This window comes from Oncorhynchus keta, unplaced genomic scaffold (genome assembly GCF_023373465.1).
Source record: "Oncorhynchus keta strain PuntledgeMale-10-30-2019 unplaced genomic scaffold, Oket_V2 Un_contig_20768_pilon_pilon, whole genome shotgun sequence".
Taxonomy (NCBI): domain Eukaryota; kingdom Metazoa; phylum Chordata; class Actinopteri; order Salmoniformes; family Salmonidae; genus Oncorhynchus; species Oncorhynchus keta.
The window spans coordinates 25,543-52,760 of record NW_026282174.1 but is presented as its reverse complement, the minus strand read 5'-3'; the positions used below and the strand labels follow the sequence as shown (position 1 = coordinate 52,760).

Below are 27,218 nucleotides of genomic sequence, written 5' to 3'. Positions count from 1 at the left end.
CCATAGACATGTTAACAGACAGACAGGGGATTCAGAACCATAGACATGTTAACAGACAGACAGGGATTCAGAACCATAGCATGAACAGACAGGGGATTCAGAACTATAGACATGTTAACAGACAGACAGAGGATTCAGAACCATAGACATGTTAACAGACAGACAGAGATTCAGAACCATAGACATGTTAACAGACAGACAGGGATTCAGAACCATAGACATGTTAACAGACAGACAGGGGATTCAGAACCATAGACATGTTAACAGACTGTAGCAGATAGACGTGGGATCCAGAACCATAGACATGTTAACAGACTGTAGCAGACAGACGTGGGATCCAGCTGCTGATTCAACACAATGTGAACACCTTCCCTCTCTCTGCAAGTCAGCGCCAGGTCTCATCTGTTCCACTAAAGACAGTGTTTCTGCACCCAGATACTGTCCTCTACAACAATACACATCATCCTCAGAAATGAAGCATCGATACTTAAACCCTGTCTCCCTCCCCTCTCGTCAGACGAAGGTTGTTGGGAGGGTCGGCTCTGATTGATAGTTAAACCTTGTCTCCCTCCCCTCTCGTCAGACGAAGGTTGTTGGGAGGGTCGGCTCTGATTGATAGTTAAACCTTGTCTCCCTCCCCTCTCGTCAGACGAAGGTGTTGGGAGGGTTGGCTCTGATTGGCCAGGCCAACTTCTTCTCCTTGGCCTCGCGGTCAAACGTGTCGTAGACGGAGTCTTTGGTGAGCGTCGTCTTGGTCGCCACGGGGATATCCACCACGCCCACGTAGTTACTCTTGGCCATGCGGAGCTGGCGGTGATGGTGGCGTTGCTACGGTAACACTTCATAGAGGACGTGCAGAAGGTCTCCCTCATGCCGCGTCTGAAGAAGCGTTGTAGACGGAATAGAGCGAGGGTTTCGAGGCGGCGGAGCTGAACGACACCCAGACCACACAGCAGAACACCAGAGCCCCTGTCTGCTGGGGCCCGGGGCCTCACTAGGTGCCACACCTGGACCACGTAGAAGGGGGTCCAGGTGAGGAGGAACACCACGTTCAGCATGGAGAAACATCTTGATGGTCTTCACTTTAGTCCTGGGGACGATGTTCATGGTTCTCCTGACCGTGTGTCCGTCGGCGCCCGATCCTCCAGATGGAGTGGACCACGCGCAGAACCACACGATGAGGACAGCTGGGACCAGGAACCCCAGGAGCAGGTGGACGGAACCGCATAGAACGCCTTCCCAGCTTCCCGCCGGCAGGAAGAAGTCACAGTGCCTCCCCGTCCTCCGCTGCCGTCGTCTCCCGAGCCGTAGAAGAAAAGACAGGGAGAGACGAAAGCGGCGTCCAACATCCAGGAGGCCAGGATCATCCTCTTCGCTTCTCCCTGGACACCTTGAAGCTCAGTGGGTACACAATGGTGTAGAACCGGTCCACACAGACGGACAGCAGAACATACACCTGGACACCAGGACACAGGTGCTGCAGGTAACGAACAGTCTTACAGGCGGCAGCGCTGAGAGGCCAGCCCCCGCAGGTCACCTGGAGGAGGATGAAGGGAGCACAGCCCAGGGACAGCAACAGGTCGGCACACGCCATGGACACCACAAAGTAGTTGGTAGTGGACTGACTCCTTCTGCTACGGTGGATCACTACACACACTAGAACATTACCCAGGATGGACACCAACCACAGGAGGCTGAACACCAGCCCCAGAACAGCCACCTCCGCTGGGGTGAGTTCATACCACACCTGGGTGGTGTTCTGGAGGCCGGAGGAGGAAGAGGAGGAGGAGGAAGAGGAGAGGGCGTCGTGGTTCCAGATGGAGGGTGTCGCTGAACTGGTGTTGCCCCTGTCTGAGAGGTTAAAGGTCATGGGGAGGGTAAAGGAGGGGAAGAGGAGGGGCAGGAGGGAGGGCTTGATGCTGTCTGTTGATTGGGCGTAGACCATGCTGCTACCAGATACAGCACCACAGGAGAGCTGAGGAGACAGCACCACAGGAGAGCTGAGGAGACAGCACCACAGGAGAGCTGAGGAGACAGCACCACAGGAGAGCTGAGGAGACAGCACCACAGGAGAGCTGAGGAGACAGCACAGTGGGTTAACTGCAGGTAGCAGAACAACAGATTTGTACCTTGTCAGCTCTAGCAACCTTTCAGTTACTGGTCCAACGCTCTAACCACTAGGCTACCTGCTGGTTACTGGTCCAACACTCTAACCACTAGGCTACCTGCTGGTTACTGGTCCAACGCTCTAACCACTAGGCTACCTGCTGGTTACTAGTCCAACGCTCTAACCACTAGTCTACCTGCTGGTTACTGGTCCAACGCTCTAACCACTAGGCTACCTGCTGGTTACTGGTCCAACGCTCTAACCACTAGGCTACCTGCTGGTTACTAGTCCAACGCTCTAACCACTAGGCTACCTGCTGGTTACTGGCCCGATGCTCTAACCACTAGGTTACCTGCTGGTTACTAGTCCAACGCTCTAACCACTAGGCTATCTGCTCTAACCAATAGTCTGCCTGCTGGTTACTAGTCCAACGCTCTAACCACGAGGCTACCTGCTGGTTACTGGTCCAACGCTCTAACCAATAGGCTACCTGCTCTAACCATTAGGCTACCTGCTGGTTACTATTCCAACACTCTAACCACTAGGCTACCTGCTGGTTACTAGTCCAACGCTCTAACCACTAGACTACCTGCTGGTTACTAGTCCAACACTCTAACCAGTAGGCTACCTGCTGGTTACTAGTCCAACGCTCTAACCACTAGGCTACCTGCTGGTTACTAGTCCAACGCTCTAACCACTAGGCTACCTGCTCTAACCATTAGGCTACCTGCTGGTTACTAGTCCAACACTCTAACCACTAGGCTACCTGCTGGTTACTAGTCCAATGCTCTAACCACTAGGCTACCTGCTGGTTACTAGTCCAACGCTCTAACCAGTAGGCTACCTGCTGGTTACTAGTCCAACGCTCTAACCACTAGGCTACCTGCTGGTTACTAGTCCAACGCTCTTACCACTAGGCTACCTGCTGGTTACTAGTCCAACGCTCTAACCACTAGGCTACCTGCTGGTTACTGGTCCAACGCTCTAACCACTAGGCTACCTGCTGGTTACTAGTCCAACGCTCTAACCACTAGGCTACCTGCTGGTTACTAGTCCAACGCTCTAACCACTAGTCTACCTGCTGGTTACTGGTCCAACGCTCTAACCACTAGGCTACCTGCTGGTTACTGGTCCAACGCTCTAACCACTAGGCTACCTGCTGGTTACTAGTCCAACGCTCTAACCACTAGGCTACCTGCTGGTTACTGGCCCGATGCTCTAACCACTAGGTTACCTGCTGGTTACTAGTCCAACGCCTAACCACTAGGCTATCTGCTCTAACCAATAGTCTGCCTGCTGGTTACTAGTCCAAACGCTCTAACCACGAGGCTACCTGCTGGTTACTGGTCCAACGCTCTAACCAATAGGCTACCTGCTCTAACCATTAGGCTACCTGCTGGTTACTATTCCAACACTCTAACCACTAGGCTACCTGCTGGTTACTAGTCCAACGCCTAACCACTAGACTACCTGCTGGTTACTAGTTCAACACTCTAACCAGTAGGCTACCTGCTGGTTACTAGTCCAATGCTCTAACCACTAGGCTACCTGCTGGTTACTAGTCCAACGCTCTAACCACTAGGCTACCTGCTCTAACCATTAGGCTACCTGCTGGTTACTAGTCCAACACTCTAACCACTAGGCTACCTGCTGGTTACTAGTCCAATGCTCTAACCACTAGGCTACCTGCTGGTTACTAGTCCAACGCTCTAACCAGTAGGCTACCTGCTGGTTACTAGTCCAATGCTCTAACCACTAGGCTACCTGCTGGTTACTAGTCCAACGCTCTTACCACTAGGCTACCTGCTGGTTACTAGTCCAACGCTCTAACCACTAGGCTACCTGCTGATTACTAGTCCAACGCTCTAACCACTAGGCTACCTGCTGGTTACTAGTCCAAAGCTCTAACCACTAGGCTACCTGCTGGTTACTAGTCCAACGCTCTAACCAGTAGGCTACCTGCTGGTTACTGGTCCAACGCTCTAACCACTAGGCTACCTGCTGGTTACTAGTCCAACGCTCTAACCACTAGGCTACCTGTTCTAACCATTAGGCTGCCTGCTGGTTACTCGTCCAACACTCTAACCACTAGGCTACCTGCTGGTTACCGTCCAACACTCTAACCACTAGGCTACCTGCTGGTTACTAGTCCAACGCTCTAACCACTAGGCTACCTGCCTCCCCATGATTTATGTAACTCATCTTCTCAGAGGATATTCCAACCTGAGGAGAGATCAGTCCTGAGGAGAGATCAGTCCTATTCCAACCTGAGGAGAGATCAGTCCTGAGGAGAGATCAGTCATATTCTACCCTGAGGAGAGATCAGTCCTGAGGAGAGATCAGTCCTATTCCAACCTGAGGAGAGATCAGTCCTGAGGAGAGATCAGTCCTATTCTAACCAGAGGAGAGATCAGTCCTATTCTAACCTGAGGAGAGATCAGTCCTATTCCAACCTGAGGAGAGATCAGTCCTATTCCAACCTGAGGAGAGATCAGTCCTGAGGAGAGAGCAGTCCTATTCCAACCTGAGGAGAGATCAGTCCTGAGGAGAGATCAGTCCTATTCTACCCTGAGGAGAGATCAGTCCTATTCCAACCTGAGGAGAGATCAGTCCTGAGGAGAGATCAGTCCTATTCTAACCTGAGGAGAGATCAGTCCTGAGGAGAGATCAGTCTTATTCTAACCTGAGGAGAGATCAGTCCTGAGGAGAGATCAGTCCTATTCCAACCTGAGGAGAGATCAGTCCTGAGGAGAGATCAGTCCTATTCCAACCTGAGGAGAGATCAGTCCTGAGGAGAGATCAGTCCTATTCTAACCTGAGGAGAGATCAGTCCTGAGGAGAGATCAGTCCTATTCTACCCTGAGGAGAGATCAGTCCTGAGGAGAGATCAGTCCTATTCCAACCTGAGGAGAATTCAGTCCTGAGGAGAGATCAGTCCTATTCTAACCTGAGGAGAGATCAGTCCTGAGGAGAGATCAGTCCTATTCCAACCTGAGGAGAGATCAGTCCTGAGGAGAGATCAGTCCTATTCTACCCTGAGGAGAGATCAGTCCTGAGGAGAGATCAGTCCTATTCCAACCTGAGGAGAGATCAGTCCTGAGGAGAGATCAGTCCTATTCTACCCTGAGGAGAGATCAGTCCTGAGGAGAGATCAGTCCTATTCCAACCTGAGGAGAGATCAGTCCTGAGGAGAGATCAGTCCCCATTCTAACCTGAGGAGAGATCAGTCCTATTCCAACCTGAGGAGAGATCAGTCCTGAGGAGAGATCAGTCCTATTCCAACCTGAGGAGGATCAGTCCTATTCTAGCCTGAGGAGGGATCAGTCCTATTCTAACCTGAGGAGAGATCAGTCCTATCTAACCCGGGAGGAGAGATCAGTCCTGAGGAGAGATCAGTCCTATTCTAACCTGAGGAGAGATCAGTCCTGAGGAGAGATCAGTCCTATTCCAACCTGAGGAGAGATCAGTCCTGAGGAGAGATCAGTCCTATTCCAACCTGAGGAGAATTCAGTCCTGAGGAGAGATCAGTCCTATTCTAACCTGAGGAGAGATCAGTCCTGAGGAGAGATCAGTCCTATTCCAACCTGAGGAGAGATCAGTCCTATTCCAACCTGAGGAGAGATCAGTCCTGAGGAGAGATCAGTCCTATTCCAACCTGAGGAGAGATCAGTCCTATTCCAACCTGAGGAGAGATCAGTCCTATTCCAACCTGAGGAGAGATCAGTCCTATTCCAACCTGAGGAGAGATCAGTCCTGAGGAGAGATCAGTGCTATTCTAACCTGAGGAGAGATCAGTCCTTATCTAACCCGAGGAGAGATCAGTCCTGAGGAGAGATCAGTCCTATTCTAACCTGAGGAGAGATCAGTCCTGAGGAGAGATCAGTCCTATTCCAACCTGAGGAGAATTCAGTCCTGAGGAGAGATCAGTCCTATTCTAACCTGAGGAGAGAGACAGTCCTGAGGAGAGATCAGTCCTATTCCAACCTGAGGAGAGATCAGTCCTATTCCAACCTGAGAGAGATCAGTCCTGAGGAGAGATCAGTCCTGAGGAGAGAGATCAGTCCTATTCCAACCTGAGGAGAGATCTGTCCTGGGAGGAGAGATCAGTCCTATTCCAACCTGAGGAGAGATCAGTCCTGAGGAGAGATCAGTCCTATTCTACCCTGAGGAGAGATCAGTCCTATTCCAACCTGAGGAGAGATCAGTCCTGAGGAGAGATCAGTCCTATTCTAACCTGAGGAGAGATCAGTCCTGAGGAGAGATCAGTCCTATTCTAACCTGAGGAGAGATCAGTCCTGAGGAGAGATCAGTCCTATTCCAACCTGAGGAGAGATCAGTCCTGAGGAGAGATCAGTCCTATTCCAACCTGAGGATAATTCAGTCCTGAGGAGAGATCAGTCCTATTCTAACCTGAGGAGAGATCAGTCCTGAGGAGAGATCAGTCCTATTCCAACCTGAGGAGAGATCAACCTATTCTAACCTGAGGAGAGATCAGTCCTGAGGAGAGATCAGTCCTATTCTACCCTGAGGAGAGATCAGTCCTATTCCAACCTGAGGAGAGATCAGTCCTGAGGAGAGATCAGTCCTATTCTAACCTGAGGAGAGATCAGTCCTGAGGAGAGATCAGTCCTATTCCAACCTGAGGAGGGATCAGTCCTATTCTAGCCTGAGGAGGGATCAGTCCTATTCTAACCTGAGGAGAGATCAGTCCTTATCTAACCCGAGGAGAGATCAGTCCTGAGGAGAGATCAGTCCTATTCTAACCTGAGGAGAGATCAGTCCTGAGGAGAGATCAGTCCTATTCCAACCTGAGGAGAGATCAGTCCTGAGGAGAGATCAGTCCTATTCCAACCTGAGGAGAATTCAGTCCTGAGGAGAGATCAGTCCTATTCTAACCTGAGGAGAGATCAGTCCTGAGGAGAGATCAGTCCTATTCCAACCTGAGGAGAGATCAGTCCTATTCCAACCTGAGGAGAGATCAGTCCTGAGGAGAGATCAGTCCTATTCCAACCTGAGGAGAGATCAGTCCTATTCCAACCTGAGGAGAGATCAGTCCTATTCCAACCTGAGGAGAGATCAGTCCTATTCCAACCTGAGGAGAGATCAGTCCTGAGGAGAGATCAGTGCTATTCTAACCTGAGGAGAGATCAGTCCTTATCTAACCCGAGGAGAGATCAGTCCTGAGGAGAGATCAGTCCTATTCTAACCTGAGGAGAGATCAGTCCTGAGGAGAGATCAGTCCTATTCCAACCTGAGGAGAATTCAGTCCTGAGGAGAGATCAGTCCTATTCTAACCTGAGGAGAGATCAGTCCTGAGGAGAGATCAGTCCTATTCCAACCTGAGGAGAGATCAGTCCTATTCCAACCTGAGGAGAGATCAGTCCTGAGGAGAGATCAGTCCTGGAGGAGAGATCAGTCCTATTCCAACCTGAGGAGAGATCTGTCCTGAGGAGAGATCAGTCCTATTCCAACCTGAGGAGAGATCAGTCCTGAGGAGAGATCAGTCCTATTCTACCCTGAGGAGAGATCAGTCCTATTCCAACCTGAGGAGAGATCAGTCCTGAGGAGAGATCAGTCCTATTCTAACCTGAGGAGAGATCAGTCCTGAGGAGAGATCAGTCCTATTCTAACCTGAGGAGAGATCAGTCCTGAGGAGAGATCAGTCCTATTCCAACCTGAGGAGAGATCAGTCCTGAGGAGAGATCAGTCCTATTCCAACCTGAGGATAATTCAGTCCTGAGGAGAGATCAGTCCTATTCTAACCTGAGGAGAGATCAGTCCTGAGGAGAGATCAGTCCTATTCCAACCTGAGGAGAGATCAATCCTATTCTAACCTGAGGAGAGATCAGTCCTGGGAGGAGAGATCAGTCCTATTCTACCCTGGAGGAGAGATCAGTCCTATTCCAACCTGAGGAGAGATCAGTCCTGAGGAGAGATCAGTCCTATTCTAACCTGAGGAGAGATCAGTCCTGAGGAGAGATCAGTCCTATTCTAACCTGAGGAGAGATCAGTCCTGAGGAGAGATCAGTCCTATTCCAACCTGAGGAGAGATCAGTCCTGAGGAGAGATCAGTCCTATTCCAACCTGAGGAGAATTCAGTCCTGAGGAGAGATCAGTCCTATTCTAACCTGAGGAGAGATCAGTCCTATCCCAACCTGAGGAGAGATCAGTCCTTATCTAATCCAAGTAGAGATCAGTCCTTATCTAACCCAAGGAGAGATCAGTCCTGAGGAGAGATCAGTCCGATTCTAACCTGAGGAGGGATCAGTCCTATTCTAGCCTGGGAGGAGAGATCAGTCCGATTCTAACCTGAGGAGGGATCAGTCCTATTCTAGCCTGAGGAGGGATCAGTCCTATTCTAACCTGAGGAGAGACCAGTCCTTATCTAACCGGAGGAGAGATCAGTCCTGAGGAGAGATCAGTCCTATTCTAACCTGAGGAGAGATCAGTCCTGAGGAGAGATCAGTCCTATCCCAACCTGAGGAGGGATCAGTCCTATTCTAACCTGAGGTTAGGGGTGGCTTAATGGGTGATAGAGGCACTGTGTTGAGGGGGTGGCTTAATGGGTGATAGAGGCACTGTGTTGAGGGGGTGGCTTAATGGGTGATAGAGGCACTGTGTTGAGGGGGTGGCTTAATGGGTGATAGATGACCTGTGTTGAGGGGTGTCTTAATGGATGATAGAGGCACTGTGTTGAGGGGGGTGGCTTAATGGATGATAGAGGCACTGTGTTGAGGGGGTGTCTTAATGGATGATAGAGGCACTATGTTGAGGGGGTGTCTTAATGGATGATAGAGGCACTGTGTTGAGGGGGTGTCTTAATGGATGATAGAGGCACTGTGTTGAGGGGGTGGCTTAATGGATGATAGAGGCACTGTGTTGAGGGGGTGTCTTAATGGATGATAGAGGCACTGTGTTGAGGGGTGTCTTAATGGATGATAGAGGCACTGTGTTGAGGGGGTGGCTTAATGGGTGATAGAGGCACTGTGTTGAGGGGGGTGGCTTAATGGGTGATAGAGGACCTGTGTTGAGGGGGTGGCTTAATGGGTGATAGAGGACCTGTGTTGAGGGGGGGTGGCTTAATGGGTGATAGAGGCACTGTGTTGAGGGGTGGCTTAATGGGTGATAGAGGCACTGTGTTGAGGGGTGGCTTAATGGGTGATAGAGGACCTGTGTTGAGGGGGTGGCTTAATGGGTGATAGAGGCACTGTGTTGAGGGGTGGCTTAATGGGTGATAGAGGACCTGTGTTGAGAGGGTGGCTTAATGGGTGATAGAGACCTGTGTTGAGGGGGTGGCTTAATGGGTGATAGAGGACCTGTGTTGAGGGGGTGGCTTAATGGGTGATAGAGGACCTGTGTTGAGGGGGTGGCTTAATGGGTGATAGAGGACCTGTGTTGAGGGGGTGGCTTAATGGGTGATAGAGGACCTGTGTTGAGGGGGTGGCTTAATGGGTGATAGAGGACCTGTGTTGAGGGGGTGGCTTAATGGGTGATAGAGGACCTGTGTTGAGGGGGTGGCTTAATGGGTGATAGAGGCACTGTGTTGAGGGGGTGGCTTAATGGGTGATAGAGGCACTGTGTTGAGGGGGTGGCTTAATGGGTGATAGAGGACCTGTGTTGAGGGGGTGGCTTAATGGGTGATAGAGGACCTGTGTTGAGGGGGGTGTCTTAATGGGTGATAGAGGACCTGTGTTGAGGGGTGGCTTAATGGGTGATAGAGGCACTGTGTTGAGGGGTGGCTTAATGGGTGATAGAGGACCTGTGTTGAGGGGATGTCTTAATGGGTGATAGAGGACCTGTGTTGAGGGGGTGGCTTAATGGGTGATAGAGGACCTGTGTTGAGGGGGTGGCTTAATGGGTGATAGAGGACCTGTGTTGAGGGGATGGCTTAATGGGTGATAGAGGACCTGTGTTGAGGGGGTGGCTTAATGGGTGATAGAGGACCTGTGTTGAGGGGGTGGCTTAATGGATGATAGAGGACCTGTGTTGAGGGGGTGGCTTAATGGGTGATAGAGGACCTGTGTTGAGGGGTGGCTTAATGGGTGATAGAGGCACTGTGTTGAGGGGGTGGCTTAATGGGTGATAGAGGTCCTGTGTTGAGGGGGTGGCTTAATGGGTGATAGAGGCACTGTGTTGAGGGGGTGGCTTAATGGGTGATAGAGGAACTGTGTTGAGGGGATGTCTTAATGGGTGATAGAGGACCTGTGTTGAGGGGGTGGCTTAATGGGTGATAGAGGCACTGTGTTGAGGGGATGTCTTAATGGGTGATAGAGGGCCTGTGTTGAGGGGTGGCTTAATGGGTGATAGAGGCACTGTGTTGAGGGATGTCTTAATGGGTGATAGAGGCACTGTGTTGAGGGGGTGGCTTAATGGGTGATAGAGGCACTGTGTTGAGGGGTGGCTTAATGGGTGATAGAGGCACTGTGTTGAGGGATGTCTTAATGGGTGATAGAGGCACTGTGTTGAGGGGTGGCTTAATGGGTGATAGAGGCACTGTGTTGAGGGGATGTCTTAATGGGTGATAGAGGCACTGTGTTGAGGGGTGGCTTAATGGGTGATAGAGGCACTGTGTTGAGGGGATGTCTTAATGGGTGATAGAGGCACTGTGTTGAGGGGTGGCTTAATGGGTGATAGAGGACCTGTGTTGAGGGGGTGGCTTAATGGGTGATAGAGGACCTGTGTTGAGGGGGTGGCTTAATGGATGATAGAGGACCTGTGTTGAGGGGGTGGCTTAATGGGTGATAGAGGACCTGTGTTGAGGGGGTGGCTTAATGGATGATAGAGGACCTGTGTTGAGGGGTGGCTTAATGGGTGATAGAGGACCTGTGTTGAGGGGTGGCTTAATGGGTGATAGAGGACCTGTGTTGAGGGGTGGCTTAATGGGTGATAGAGGAACTGTGTTGAGGGATGTCTTAATGGGTGATAGAGGCACTGTGTTGAGGGGTGGCTTAATGGGTGATAGAGGACCTGTGTTGAGGGGTGGCTTAATGGGTGATAGAGGCACTGTGTTGAGGGGATGTCTTAATGGGTGATAGAGGCACTGTGTTGAGGGGTGGCTTAATGGGTGATAGAGGACCTGTGTTGAGGGGGGTGGCTTAATGGATGATAGAGGACCTGTGTTGAGGGGGTGGCTTAATGGGTGATAGAGGACCTGTGTTGAGGGGGTGGCTTAATGGGTGATAGAGGACCTGTGTTGAGGGGGTGGCTTAATGGGTGATAGAGGAACTGTGTTGAGGGGATGTCTTAATGGGTGATAGAGGCACTGTGTTGAGGGGTGGCTTAATGGGTGATAGAGGACCTGTGTTGAGGGGGTGGCTTAATGGGTGATAGAGGACCTGTGTTGAGGGGGTGGCTTAATGGGTGATAGAGGACCTGTGTTGAGGGGGTGGCTTAATGGGTGATAGAGGACCTGTGTTGAGGGGGTGGCTTAATGGGTGATAGAGGCACTGTGTTGAGGGGGTGGCTTAATGGGTGATAGAGGACCTGTGTTGAGGGGGTGGCTTAATGGGTGATAGAGGACCTGTGTTGAGGGGGTGGCTTAATGGGTGATAGAGGACCTGTGTTGAGGGGGTGGCTTAATGGGTGATAGAGGACCTGTGTTGAGGGGGTGGCTTAATGGGTGATAGAGGACCTGTGTTGAGGGGGTGGCTTAATGGGTGATAGAGGACCTGTGTTGAGGGGGTGGCTTAATGGGTGATAGAGGACCTGTGTTGAGGGGGTGGCTTAATGGGTGATAGAGGACCTGTGTTGAGGGGATGTCTTAAACAACCACAGCCTCTTGTTAATGGTTTATATAGTCTCAGTAGAATATCAACAACCTGCCCCGAGGAGCAGTAACTGCTGAAGAGACAAACCTATTCATTAGTCACTCCAAGAGACAAAGCTGAGCCAAACCACCACAGGGGACAGCAGGTTACACAGAGGCAATAAGCAGGAGTCTGTGGTGTCCTGAGTCTCTCTAGGGATAATCATTAAGGTTCTGTGGAGGCTGAGGTACTCTAGGGGAGGGGATGATGTGTGGAGGCTGAGGTACTCTAGTAGAGGGGATTATGTGTGGAGGCTGAGGTACTCTAGGGAGGGGATTATGTGTGGAGGCTGAGGTACTCTAGGGGAGGGGATTATGTGTGGAGGCTGAGGTACTCTAGGGGAGGATTATGTGTGGAGGGTACTCTAGGGAGGGGATTATGTGTGGAGGCTGAGGTACTCTAGGGAGGGGATTATGTGTGGAGGGGATTATGTGTGGAGGCTGAGGTACTCTAGGGGAGGGGATTATGTGTGGAGGCTGAGGTACTCTAGGGGAGGGGATTATGTGTGGAGGCTGAGGTACTCTAGGGGAGGGGATTATGTGTGGAGGCTGAGGTACTCTAGTGGAGGGGATTATGTGTGGAGGCTGAGGTACTCTAGTGGAGGGGATTATGTGTGGAGGCTGAGGTACTCTAGGGGAGGTGATTATGTGTGGAGGCTGAGGTACTCTAGGGGAGGGGATTATGTGTGGAGGCTGAGGTACTCTAGTGGAGGGGATTATGTGTGGAGGCTGAGGTACTCTAGTGGAGGGATTATGTGTGGAGGCTGAGGTACTCTAGGGGAGGGGATTATGTGTGGAGGCTGAGGTACTCTAGGGGAGGGGATTATGTGTGGAGGCTGAGGTACTCTAGGGGAGGGGATTTTGTGTGGAGGCTGGGGTTACTCTAGGGGAGGGGTTATGTGTGGAGGCTGAGGTACTCTAGGGAGGGGGTTATGTGTGGAGGCTGGGGTACTCTAGGGGAGGGGGTTTTGTGTGGAGGCTGAGGTACTCTAGGGGAGGGGATTATGTGTGGAGGGGATTATGTGTGGAGACTGGGGTACTCTAGGGAGGGGATTATGTGTGGAGGCTGGGGTACTCTAGGGGAGGGGTTATGTGTAGAGGCTGAGGTACTCTAGGGGAGGGGATTATGTGTGGAGGCTGAGGTACTCTAGGGAGGGGATTATGTGTGGAGGCTGGGGTACTCTAGGGAGGGGGTTATGTGTAGAGGCTGAGGTACTCTAGGGGAGGGGATTATGTGTGGAGGCTGAGGTACTCTAGGGAGGGATTATGTGTGGAGGCTGGGGTACTCTAGGGGAGGGGGTTATGTGTAGAGGCTGAGGTACTCTAGGGGAGGAGATTATGTGTGGAGGCTGAGGTACTCTAGGGGAGGGGGTTATGTGTAGAGGCTGAGGTACTCTAGGGGAGGAGATTATGTGTAGAGGCTGAGGTACTCTAGGGGAGGAGATTATGTGTAGAGGCTGAGGTACTCTAGGGGAGGAGATTATGTGTAGAGGCTGAGGTACTCTAGGGGAGGAGATTATGTGTAGAGGCTGGGGTACTCTAGGGGAGGGGATTATGTGTAGAGGCTGAGGTACTCTAGGGGAGGGGTTATGTGTAGAGGCTGAGGTACTCTAGGGGAGGAGATTATGTGTGGAGGCTGAGGTACTCTAGGGAGGTGATTATGTGTGAGGTAGGTTATAGCCAGCCCAGACCCAGGGGACAGGTTTATGTGTTGAGGTTGAGGTAGGTTATAGCCAGCCCAGACCCAGGGGACAGGTTTATGTGTTGAGGTAGGTTATAGCCAGCCCAGACCCAGGGGACAGGTTTATGTGTTGAGGTAGGTTATAGCCAGCCCAGACCCAGGGGACAGGTTTATGTGTTGAGGTAGGTTATAGCCAGCCCAGACCCAGAGGACAGGTTTATGTGTTGAGGTAGGTTATAGCCAGCCCAGACCCAGGGGACAGGTTTATGTGTTGAGGTTGAGGTAGGTTATAGCCAGCCCAGACCAAGGGGACAGGTTTATGTGTTGAGGTAGGTTATAGCCAGCCCAGACCCAGGTTTATGTGTTGAGGTAGGTTATAGCCAGCCCAGACCCAGGGGACAGGTTTATGTGTTGAGGTAGGTTATAGCCAGCCCAGACCCAGAGGACAGGTTTATGTGTTGAGGTAGGTTATAGCCAGCCCAGACCCAGGGGACAGGTTTATGTGTTGAGGTTGAGGTAGGTTATAGCCAGCCCAGACCCAGGGGACAGGTTTATGTGTTGAGGTAGGTTATAGCCAGCCCAGACCCAGGGGACAGGTTTATGTGTTGAGGTAGGTTATAGCCAGCCCAGACCCAGGGGACAGGTTTATGTGTTGAGGTAGGTTATAGCCAGCCCAGACCCAGAGGACAGGTTTATGTGTTGAGGTAGGTTATAGCCAGCCCAGACCCAGGGGACAGGTTTATGTGTTGAGGTTGAGGTAGGTTATGGCCAGCCCAGACCAAGGGGACAGGTTTATGTGTTGAGGTAGGTTATAGCCAGCCCAGACCCAGGGGACAGGTTTATGTGTTGAGGTAGGTTATAGCCAGCCCAGACCCAGAGGACAGGTTTATGTGTTGAGGTAGGTTATAGCCAGCCCAGACCCAGAGGACAGGTTTATGTGTTGAGGTTGAGGTAGGTTATGGCCAGCCCAGACCAAGGGGACAGGTTTATGTGTTGAGGTAGGTTATAGCCAGCCCAGACCCAGGGGACAGGTTTATGTGTTGAGGTTGAGGTAGGTTATGGCCAGCCCAGACCCAGGGGACAGGTTTATGTGTTGAGGTTGAGGTAGGTTATAGCCAGCCCAGACCCAGGGACAGGTTTATGTGTTGAGGTAGGTTATAGCCAGCCCAGACCCAGAGGACAGGTTTATGTGTTGAGGTAGGTTATAGCCAGCCCAGACCCAGGGGACAGGTTTATGTGTTGAGGTAGGTTATAGCCAGCCCAGACCCAGGGACAGGTTTATGTGTTGAGGTAGGTTATAGCCAGCACAGACCCAGGGGACAGGTTTATGTGTTGAGGTTGAGGTAGGTTATAGCCAGCCCAGACCCAGGGGACAGGTTTATGTGTTGAGGTAGGTTATAGCCAGCCCAGACCCAGAGGACAGGTTTATGTGTTGAGGTAGGTTATAGCCAGCCCAGACCCAGGGGACAGGTTTATGTGTTGAGGTAGGTTATAGCCAGCCCAGACCCAGGGGACAGGTTTATGTGTTGAGGTTGAGGTAGGTTATAGCCAGCCCAGACCCAGGGGACAGGTTTATGTGTTGAGGTTGAGGTAGGTTATAGCCAGCCCAGACCCAGGGGACAGGTTTATGTGTTGAGGTAGGTTATAGCCAGCCCAGACCCAGGGGACAGGTTTATGTGTTGAGGTTGAGGTAGGTTATAGCCAGCCCAGACCCAGGGGACAGGTTTATGTGTTGAGGTAGGTTATAGCCAGCCCAGACCCAGGGGACAGGTTTATGTGTTGAGGTTGAGGTAGGTTATAGCCAGCCCAGACCCAGGGGACAGGTTTATGTGTTGAGGTTGAGGTAGGTTATAGCCAGCCCAGACCCAGGGGACAGGTTTATGTGTTGAGGTAGGTTATAGCCAGCCCAGACCCAGAGGACAGGTTTATGTGTTGAGGTAGGTTATAGCCAGCCCAGACCCAGGGACAGGTTTATGTGTTGAGGTAGGTTATAGCCAGCCCAGACCCAGGGACAGGTTTATGTGTTGAGGTTGAGGTAGGTTATAGCCAGCCCAGACCCAGGGGACAGGTTTATGTGTTGAGGTAGGTTATAGCCAGCCCAGACCCAGGGGACAGGTTTATGTGTTGAGGTTGAGGTAGGTTATAGCCAGCCCAGACCCAGGGGACAGGTTTATGTGTTGAGGTAGGTTATAGCCAGCCCAGACCCAGGGGACAGGTTTATGTGTTGAGGTAGGTTATAGCCAGCCCAGACCCAGAGGACAGGTTTATGTGTTGAGGTAGGTTATAGCCAGCCCAGACCCAGAGGACAGGTTTATGTGTTGAGGTTGAGGTAGGTTATAGCCAGCCCAGACCCAGGGGACAGGTTTATGTGTTGAGGTAGGTTATAGCCAGCCCAGACCCAGAGGACAGGTTTATGTGTTGAGGTAGGTTATAGCCAGCCCAGACCCAGGGGACAGTTTTATTGTTGAGGTTGAGGTAGGTTATAGCCAGCCCAGACCCAGAGGACAGCAGCAGCTTTGTGCTTATCACACATCTCATGTTTACTGTAGTGGCTCTCCTCTCTCTACCTTCATACCCTATTCCCTTGGCAACCATCGCCTGAGTCAGCCCTGACATCCACACACACACAGCCTGATGAGAGAGATGCCTGAACCTCAACCAGCCAGCTGCTGCTGCTGAAAGATATACAGTTTACAGTGTTTCTGGGCTGGAGAGAGGACAACACGACACCGTATCAACACAGCACCACAACAGAGCAGTGTCAACACCACGACAGACCAGTGTCAACACCACAACAGACCAGTGTCAACACCACAACAGACCAGTGTCAACACCACAACAGACCAGTGTCAACACAACAACAGACCAGTGTCAACACCACAACATACCAGTGTCAACACCACCAGACCAGTGTCAACACAACACCAGTGTCAACACCACAACAGACCAGTGTCAACACAACAACACCACAACAGACCAGTGTCAACACCACAACAGACCAGTGTCAACACCACAACAGACCAGTGTCAACACCACAACAGACCAGTGTCAACACCACAACACCACAACAGACCAGTGTCAACACCACAACAGACCAGTGTCAACACCACAACAGACCAGTGTCAACACAACAACAGACCAGTGTCAACACCACAACAGACCAGTGTCAACACAACAACAGACCAGTGTCAACACCACAACAGACCAGTGTCAACACCACAACACCACAACAGACCAGTGTCAACACCACAACAGACCAGTGTCAACACCACAACACCACAACAGACCAGTGTCAACACCACAACAGACCAGTGTCAACACCACAACAGACCAGTGTCAACACCACAACAGACCAGTGTCAACACCACAACAGACCAGTGTCAACACCACAACAGACCAGTGTCAACACCACAACACCACAACAGACCAGTGTCAACACCACAACAGACCAGTGTCAACACCACAACAGACCAGTGTCAACACCACAACAGACCAGTGTCAACACCACAACAGACCAGTGTCAACACCACAACAGACCAGTGTCAACACCACAACACCATGACAGACCAGTGTCAACACCACAACAGACCAGTGTCAACACCACGACAGACCAGTGTCAACACCACAACAGACCAGTGTCAACACCACAACAGACCAGTGTCAACACCACAACACCACAACAGACCAGTGTCAACACCACAACAGACCAGTGTCAACACCACAACAGACCAGTGTCAACACCACAACACCACAACAGACCAGTGTCAACACCACAACAGACCAGTGTCAACACCACAACAGACCAGTGTCAACACCACGACAGACCAGTGTCAACACCACAACACCACAACAGACCAGTGTCAACACCACAACAGACCAGTGTCAACACCACAACACCACAACAGACCAGTGTCAACACCACAACAGACCAGTGTCAACACCACAACACCATGACAGACCAGTGTCAACAACAACAGACCAGTGTCAACACCACAACACCATGACAGACCAGTGTCAACACCACGACAGACCAGTGTCAACACCACAACAGACCAGTGTCAACACCACAACACCATGACAGACCAGTGTCAACACCACAACAGACCAGTGTCAACACCACAACACCATGACAGACCAGTGTCAACACCACGACAGACCAGTGTCAACACCACAACAGACCAGTGTCAACACCACGACAGACCAGTGTCAACACCACAACAGACCAGTGTCAACACAACAACACACCACAACAGACCAGTGTCAACACCACAACAGACCAGTGTCAACACCACAACAGACCAGTGTCAACACCACAACACCATGACAGACTAGTGTCAACACAACAACAGACCAGTGTCAACACCACGACAGACCAGTGTCAACACCACAACAGACCAGTGTCAACACCACAACAGACCAGTGTCAACACCACAACACCACAACAGACCAGTGTCAACACAACAACAGACCAGTGTCAACACAACAACAGACCAGTGTCAACACAACAACAGACCAGTGTCTACACCACAACAGACCAGTGTCTACACCATGACAGACCAGTGTCAACACAACAACAGACCAGTGTCAACACAACAACAGACCAGTGTCTACACCATGACAGACCAGTGTCAACACAACAACAGACCAGTGTCAACACAACAACAGACCAGTGTCAACACAACAACACCACAACAGACCAGTGTCAACACCACAACAGACCAGTGTCAACACCATGACAGACCAGTGTCAACACAACAACAGACCAGTGTCAACACAACAACAGACCAGTGTCAACACCACAACAGACCAGTGTCAACACCATGACAGACCAGTGTCAACACAACAACAGACCAGTGTCAACACAACAACAGACCAGTGTCAACACCATGACAGACCAGTGTCAACACCACAACAGACCATTGTCAACACCACAACAGACCAGTGTCAACACCATGACAGACCAGTGTCAACACAACAACAGACCAGTGTCAACACAACAACAGACCAGTGTCAACACCATGACAGACCAGTGTCAACACCATGACAGACCAGTGTCAACACCACAACAGACCAGTGTCAACACCACAGCACCATGACAGACCAGTGTCAACACAACAACAGACCAGTGTCAACACCACAACAGACCAGTGTCAACACAACAACAGACCAGTGTCAACACCACAACAGACCAGTGTCAACACCACAACAGACCAGTGTCAACACCACAACAGACCAGTGTCAACACCACAACAGACCAGTGTCAACACAACAACAGACCAGTGTCAACACCATGACAGACCAGTGTCAACACCACAACAGACCAGTGTCAACACCACAGCACCATGACAGACCAGTGTCAACACCATGACAGACCAGTGTCAACACAACAACAGACCAGTGTCAACACAACAACAGACCAGTGTCAACACCATGACAGACCAGTGTCAACACCATGACAGACCAGTGTCAACACCACAACAGACCAGTGTCAACACCACAGCACCATGACAGACCAGTGTCAACACAACAACAGACCAGTGTCAACACCACAACAGACCAGTGTCAACACAACAACAGACCAGTGTCAACACCACAACAGACCAGTGTCAACACCACAACAGACCAGTGTCAACACCACAACAGACCAGTGTCAACACCACAACAGACCAGTGTCAACACAACAACAGACCAGTGTCAACACCATGACAGACCAGTGTCAACACCACAACAGACCAGTGTCAACACCACAGCACCATGACAGACCAGTGTCAACACAACAACAGACCAGTGTCAACACCACAACAGACCAGTGTCAACACAACAACAGACCAGTGTCAACACCACAACAGACCAGTGTCAACACCACAACACCATGACAGACCAGTGTCAACACAACAACAGACCAGTGTCAACACCACAACAGACCAGTGTCAACACCACGACAGACCAGTGTCAACACCACAACAGACCAGTGTCAACACCACAACACCACAACAGACCAGTGTCAACACCACAACAGAGCAGTGTCAACACCACAACACCACAACAGACCAGTGTCAACACAACGACAGACCAGTGTCAACACAACAACAGACTAGTGTCAACACAACAACAGACCAGTGTCAACACCACAACAGACCAGTGTCAACACAGACGACAGACCAGTGTCAACACAACAACAGACCAGTGTCAACACAACAACAGACCAGTGTCAACACCACAACAGACCAGTGTCAACACCACAACAGACCAGTGTCAACACAACGACAGACCAGTGTCAACACAACAACAGACCAGTGTCAACACCACAACAGACCAGTGTCAACACAACAACAGACCAGTGTCAACACCACAACAGACCAGTGTCAACACAACAACAGACCAGTGTCAACACCACAACAGGCCAGTGTCAACACAACAACAGACCAGTGTCAACACCACAACAGACCAGTGTCAACACCACAACACCATGACAGACCAGTGTCAACACAACAACAGACCAGTGTCAACACCACAACAGACCAGTGTCAACACAACAACAGACCAGTGTCAACACCACAACAGACCAGTGTCAACACAACAGACCAGTGTCAACACCACAACAGACCAGTGTCAACACCACAACAGACCAGTGTCAACACCACAACACCATGACAGACCAGTGTCAACACAACAACAGACCAGTGTCAACACACAACAGACCAGTGTCAACACCACAACAGACCAGTGTCAACACCACAACACCATGACAGACCAGTGTCAACACCACAACAGACCAGTGTCAACACCACAACAGACCAGTGTCAACACCACAACAGACCAGTGTCAACACCACAACAGACCAGTGTCAACACCACAACAGACCAGTGTCAACACCACAACACCACAACAGACCAGTGTCAACACCACAACACCATGACAGACCAGTGTCAACACCACAACAGACCAGTGTCAACACCACAACAGACCAGTGTCAACACCACAACAGACCAGTGTCAACACCACAACACCATGACAGACCAGTGTCAACACCACAACACCATGACAGACCAGTTTCAACACCATGATAGACCAGTGTCAACACCACAATAGACCAGTGTCAACACCACAACAGACCAGTGTCAACACCACAACAGACCAGTGTCAACACAACAACACCATGACAGACCAGTGTCAACACCACAACACCACAACACCACGACAGACCAGTGTCAACACCATGACAGACCAGTGTCAACACAACAACAGACCAGTGTCAACACCACAACAGACCAGTGTCAACACCACAACACCATGACAGACCAGTGTCAACACAACAACAGACCAGTGTCAACACCACAACAGACCAGTGTCAACACCACAACAGACCAGTGTCAACACCACAACAGACCAGTGTCAACACCACAACACCATGACAGACCAGTGTCAACACCACAACAGACCAGTGTCAACACCACAACAGACCAGTGTCAACACCACAACACCACAACAGACCAGTGTCAACACCACAACAGACCAGTGTCAACACCACAACAGACCAGTGTCAACACCACAACACCATGACAGACCAGTGTCTACACCACGACAGACCAGTGTCAACACCACGACAGACCAGTGTCAACACCACAACACCATGACAGACCAGTGTCAACACCACAACACCGCGACAGACCAGTGTCAACACCACAACAGACCAGTGTCAACACCACAACACCACAACACCACAACACCACGACAGACCAGTGTCAACACCACAACACCATGACAGACCAGTGTCAACACCACAACACCGCGACAGACCAGTGTCAACACCACAACAGACCAGTGTCAACACCACAACACCGCGACAGACCAGTGTCAACACCACAACAGACCAGTGTCAACACCACGACAGACCAGTGTCAACACCACAACACCATGACAGACCAGTGTCAACACCACAACACCGCGACAGACCAGTGTCAACACCACAACAGACCAGTGTCAACACCACAACACCGCGACAGACCAGTGTCAACACCACAACAGACCAGTGTCAACACCACGACAGACCAGTGTCAACACCACAACACCATGACAGACCAGTGTCAACACCACAACACCGCGACAGACCAGTGTCAACACCACAACAGACCAGTGTCAACACCACAACACCACAACACCATGACAGACAAGTGTCAACACCACAACAGACCAGTGTCAACACCACAACACCATGACAGACCAGTGTCAACAACAACAGACCAGTGTCAACACCACAACACCACCATGACAGACCAGTGTCAACACCACAACACCACAACAACAGACCAGTGTCAACACCACAACAGACCAGTGTCAACACCACAACAGACCAGTGTCAACACCACAACACTGTGACAGACCAGTGTCAAGATATGTCTACTCCATACCACCATTAGCAGCAGGTAGATGGACAGAGGATCATGACTGATCTACTCCATACCACCAACAGCAGCAGGTAGATGGACAGAGGATCATGACTGATCTACTCCATACCACTATTAGCAGCAGGTAGATGGACAGAGGATCATGACTGATCTACTCCATACCACCAACAGCACTATTAGCAGCAGGTAGATGGACAGAGGATCATGACTGATCTACTCCATACCACTATTAGCAGCAGGTAGATGGACAGAGTATCATGACTGATCTACTCCATACCACCATTAGCAGCAGGTAGATGGACAGAGGATCATGACTGATCTACTCCATACCACCATTAGCAGCAGGTAGATGGACAGAGTACATGACTGATCTACTCCATACCACTATTAGCAGCAGGTAGATGGACAGAGGATCATGACTGATCTACTCCATACCACCAACAGCAGGTAGATGGACAGAGCATCATGACTGATCTACTCCATACCACTATTAGCAGCAGGTAGATGGACAGAGTATCATGACTGATCTACTCCATACCACTATTAGCAGCAGGTAGATGGACAGAGCATCATGACTGATCTACTCCATACCACCAACAGCAGGTAGATGGACAGAGGATCATGACTGATCTACTCCATACCACCATTAGCAGCAGGTAGATGGACAGAGGATCATGACTGATCTACTCCATACCACCAACAGCAGGTAGATGGACAGAGCATCATGACTGATCTACTCCATACCACCAACAGCAGGTAGATGGACAGAGGATCATGACTGATCTACTCCATACCACCAAGCAGCAGGTAGATGGACAGAGACTGATCATGACTGGATCAGCACTCCATACCACCAACAGCAGGTAGATGGACAGAGGATCATGACTGATCTACTCCATACCACCATTAGCAGCAGGTAGATGGACAGAGCATCATGACTGATCTACTCCATACCACCATTAGCAGCAGGTAGATGGACAGAGCATCATGACTGATCTACTCCATACCACCATTAGCAGCAGGTAGATGGACAGAGCATCATGACTGATCTACTCCATACCACCAACAGCAGGTAGATGGACAGAGCATCATGACTGATCTACTCCATACCACCAACAGCACTATTAGCAGCAGGTAGATGGACAGAGCATCATGACTGATCTACTCCATACCACCATTAGCAGCAGGTAGATGGACAGAGCATCATGACTGATCTACTCCATACCACCAACAGCAGCAGGTAGATGGACAGAGCATCATGACTGATCTACTCCATACCACCAACAGCAGCAGGTAGATGGACAGAGGATCATGACTGATCTACTCCATACCACCAACAGCAGGTAGATGGACAGAGGATCATGACTGATCTACTCCATACCACCAACAGCAGGTAGATGGACAGAGGATCATGACTGATCTACTCCATACCACCAACAGCAGGTAGATGGACAGAGGATCATGACTGATCTACTCCATACCACCAACAGCAGCAGGTAGATGGACAGAGGATCATGACTGATCTACTCCATACCACCAACAGCAGGTAGATGGACAGAGGATCATGACTGATCTACTCCATACCACTATTAGCAGCAGGTAGATGGACAGAGGATCATGACTGATCTACTCCATACCACTATTAGCAGCAGGTAGATGGACAGAGGATCATGACTGATCTACTCCATACCACTATTAGCAGCAGGTAGATGGACAGAGCATCATGACTGATCTACTCCATACCACCAACAGCAGGTAGATGGACAGAGCATCATGACTGATCTACTCCATACCACCAACAGCAGGTAGATGGACAGAGCATCATGACTGATCTACTCCATACCACTATTAGCAGCAGGTAGATGGACAGAGGATCATGACTGATCTACTCCATACCACCAACAGCAGGTAGATGGACAGAGCATCATGACTGATCTACTCCATACCACTATTAGCAGCAGGTAGATGGACAGAGCATCATGACTGATCTACTCCATACCACCAACAGCAGGTAGATGGACAGAGGATCATGACTGATCTACTCCATACCACCAACAGCAGGTAGATGGACAGAGCATCATGACTGACCTACTCCATACCACCAACAGCAGGTAGATGGACAGAGGATCATGACTGATCTACTCCATACCACCAACAGCAGGTAGATGGACAGAGGACCATGACTGATCTACTCCATACCACCAACAGCAGGTAGATGGACAGAGGATCATGACTGACCTACTCCATACCACCAACAGCAGGTAGATGGACAGAGCATCATGACTGATCTACTCCATACCACCAACAGCACTATTAGCAGCAGGTAGATGGACAGAGGATCATGACTGATCTACTCCATACCACCAACAGCAGGTAGATGGACAGAGCACCATGACTGATCTACTCCATACCACCAACAGCACTATCAGCAGCAGGTAGATGGACAGAGCATCATGACTGATCTACTCCATACCACCAACAGCACTATTAGCAGCAGGTAGATGGACAGAGCATCATGACTGATCTACTCCATACCACCAACAGCAGGTAGATGGACAGAGCATCATGACTGATCTACTCCATACCACCAACAGCACTATTAGCAGCAGGTAGATGGACAGAGCATCATGACTGATCTACTCCATACCACCAACAGCAGGTAGATGGACAGAGCATCATGACTGATCTACTCCATACCACCAACAGCAGGTAGATGGACAGAGCATCATGACTGATCTACTCCATACCACCAACAGCAGGTAGATGGACAGAGCATCATGACTGATCTACTCCATACCACCAACAGCAGGTAGATGGACAGAGGATCATGACTGATCTACTCCATACCACCATTAGCAGCAGGTAGATGGACAGAGCATCATGACTGATCTACTCCATACCACCAACAGCAGCAGGTAGATGGACAGAGGACCATGACTGATCTACTCCATACCACCAACAGCAGGTAGATGGACAGAGGATCATGACTGATCTACTCCATACCACCAATAGCAGCAGGTAGATGGACAGAGCATCATGACTGATCTACTCCATACCACCAACAGCAGGTAGATGGACAGAGGATCATGACTGATCTACTCCATACCACCAACAGCAGGTAGATGGACAGAGGATCATGACTGATCTACTCCATACCACCAACAGCAGGTAGATGGACAGAGCATCATGACTGATCTACTCCATACCACCAACAGCACTATTAGCAGCAGGTAGATGGACAGAGCATCATGACTGATCTACTCCATACCACCAACAGCAGGTAGATGGACAGAGCATCATGACTGATCTACTCCATACCACCAACAGCAGGTAGATGGACAGAGCATCATGACTGATCTACTCCATACCACCAACAGCAGGTAGATGGACAGAGCATCATGACTGATCTACTCCATACCACCAACAGCAGGTAGATGGACAGAGGATCATGACTGACCTACTCCATACCACCAACAGCACCAGGTAGATGGACAGAGCATCATGACTGATCTACTCCATACCACCAACAGCAGGTAGATGGACAGAGCATCATGACTGATCTACTCCATACCACCAACAGCAGGTAGATGGACAGAGGATCATGACTGATCTACTCCATACCACCAACAGCACTATTAGCAGCAGGTAGATGGACAGAGGATCATGACTGATCTACTCCATACCACCAACAGCAGGTAGATGGACAGAGGATCATGACTGATCTACTCCATACCACTATTAGCAGCAGGTAGATGGACAGAGCATCATGACTGATCTACTCCATACCACCAACAGCAGGTAGATGGACAGAGGATCATGACTGATCTACTCCATACCACCAACAGCAGGTAGATGGACAGAGCACCATGACTGATCTACTCCATACCACCAACAGCACTATTAGCAGCAGGTAGATGGACAGAGGATCATGACTGATCTACTCCATACCACCAACAGCAGGTAGATGGACAGAGCACCATGACTGATCTACTCCATACCACCAATGGACAGAGGATCATGACTGATCCATACCATTAGCAGCAGGTAGATGGACAGAGGATCATGACTGATCTACTCCATACCACCAACAGCAGGTAGATGGACAGAGCATCATGACTGATCTACTCCATACCACCAACAGCCTACATGAGTTCTGCTGTTCCCTGGCAGCGCGCGCAGCAGCCTCCACACAGCAGGCGGAGGGGGACAGGATAACATGTCTCGTGACATTCCGTTTCAGAATAATAGCCTATCAACACACAACCTGACAAAACCTTAGACTCTTCCAGAACGATACACGACAAAAGAAAAACGACCAAGGCCTTTCCAAAAAAACCAGACAGACACCGGTTTGTTGTGTCGCGCAAACGTTGTGCGAATGTTCTGTGACCGGAGACAAAAGCTACAGCTCATATATTTCACAGATTTATATTATTGATGCCCGTTGAATTTGAATAACATCTATGGCATTGAGATATTCCATCTCACTCGGTCTGTGGCACAGACGGGCGCACACTGACTCAACACATCCCACTACTTAAACGTTCGTCTTCTGCACTTCCTACCATTCCAGTGTTTTACTTGCTATATTGTAGTTACTTCGCCACCATGGCCTTTTTTGCCTTTAACTCCCTTATCCTACCTCATTTGCATATAGTCTTTTCCTATTGTGTTATTGACTGTGTTTGTTTATTCCATGTGTAACTCTGTTGTTGTTTTGTGTCGCTTTGCTTTATCTTGGCCAGGTCGCAGTTGTAAATGAGAACTTGTTCTCAAACTGGCCTACCTGGTTAAATAAAGGTGAAAAATAAAATAAAAAAAATTAGGTGATGGACACATTCGTGCAATCAAGGACAACATTTAGGCAAAATTATAAACCCATTCTGAATCTTCCTAATTGAACTCGGCCTAATTATTATCAGCTTGGTCTGAAATGCTCATGATGTCGAAACGTTCTGCCAGGTCTACCCGGGTAACTGTTAAAATAATCATCAGTCACGTACCTGTCTCACGGTAATAACGGTCGCATTTTACATTCTGTATCTAACTCCTTATTATTCCGTCAATCGAACGGATATTGTGCTGCGGAGGATCGCCCCGGTTCTTCATCTGAATCACGTCCGTTCTGTTCGGTTCGGTTCCAACCGTTAACAATAACAGCCTCTTCCTCTTCGTGACAACTGCGGCATTCCTGGAAAGTGGAAACTGCTTAGGAAC

The 27,218-nt window shown here is 50.2% G+C and overlaps 1 pseudogene; it reads right to left on the bottom strand.

The window, feature by feature from the left end:
* Positions 1-210: 210 nt before the first annotated feature.
* Positions 211-27,218, bottom strand: LOC127920824 (probable G-protein coupled receptor 19; annotated as a pseudogene).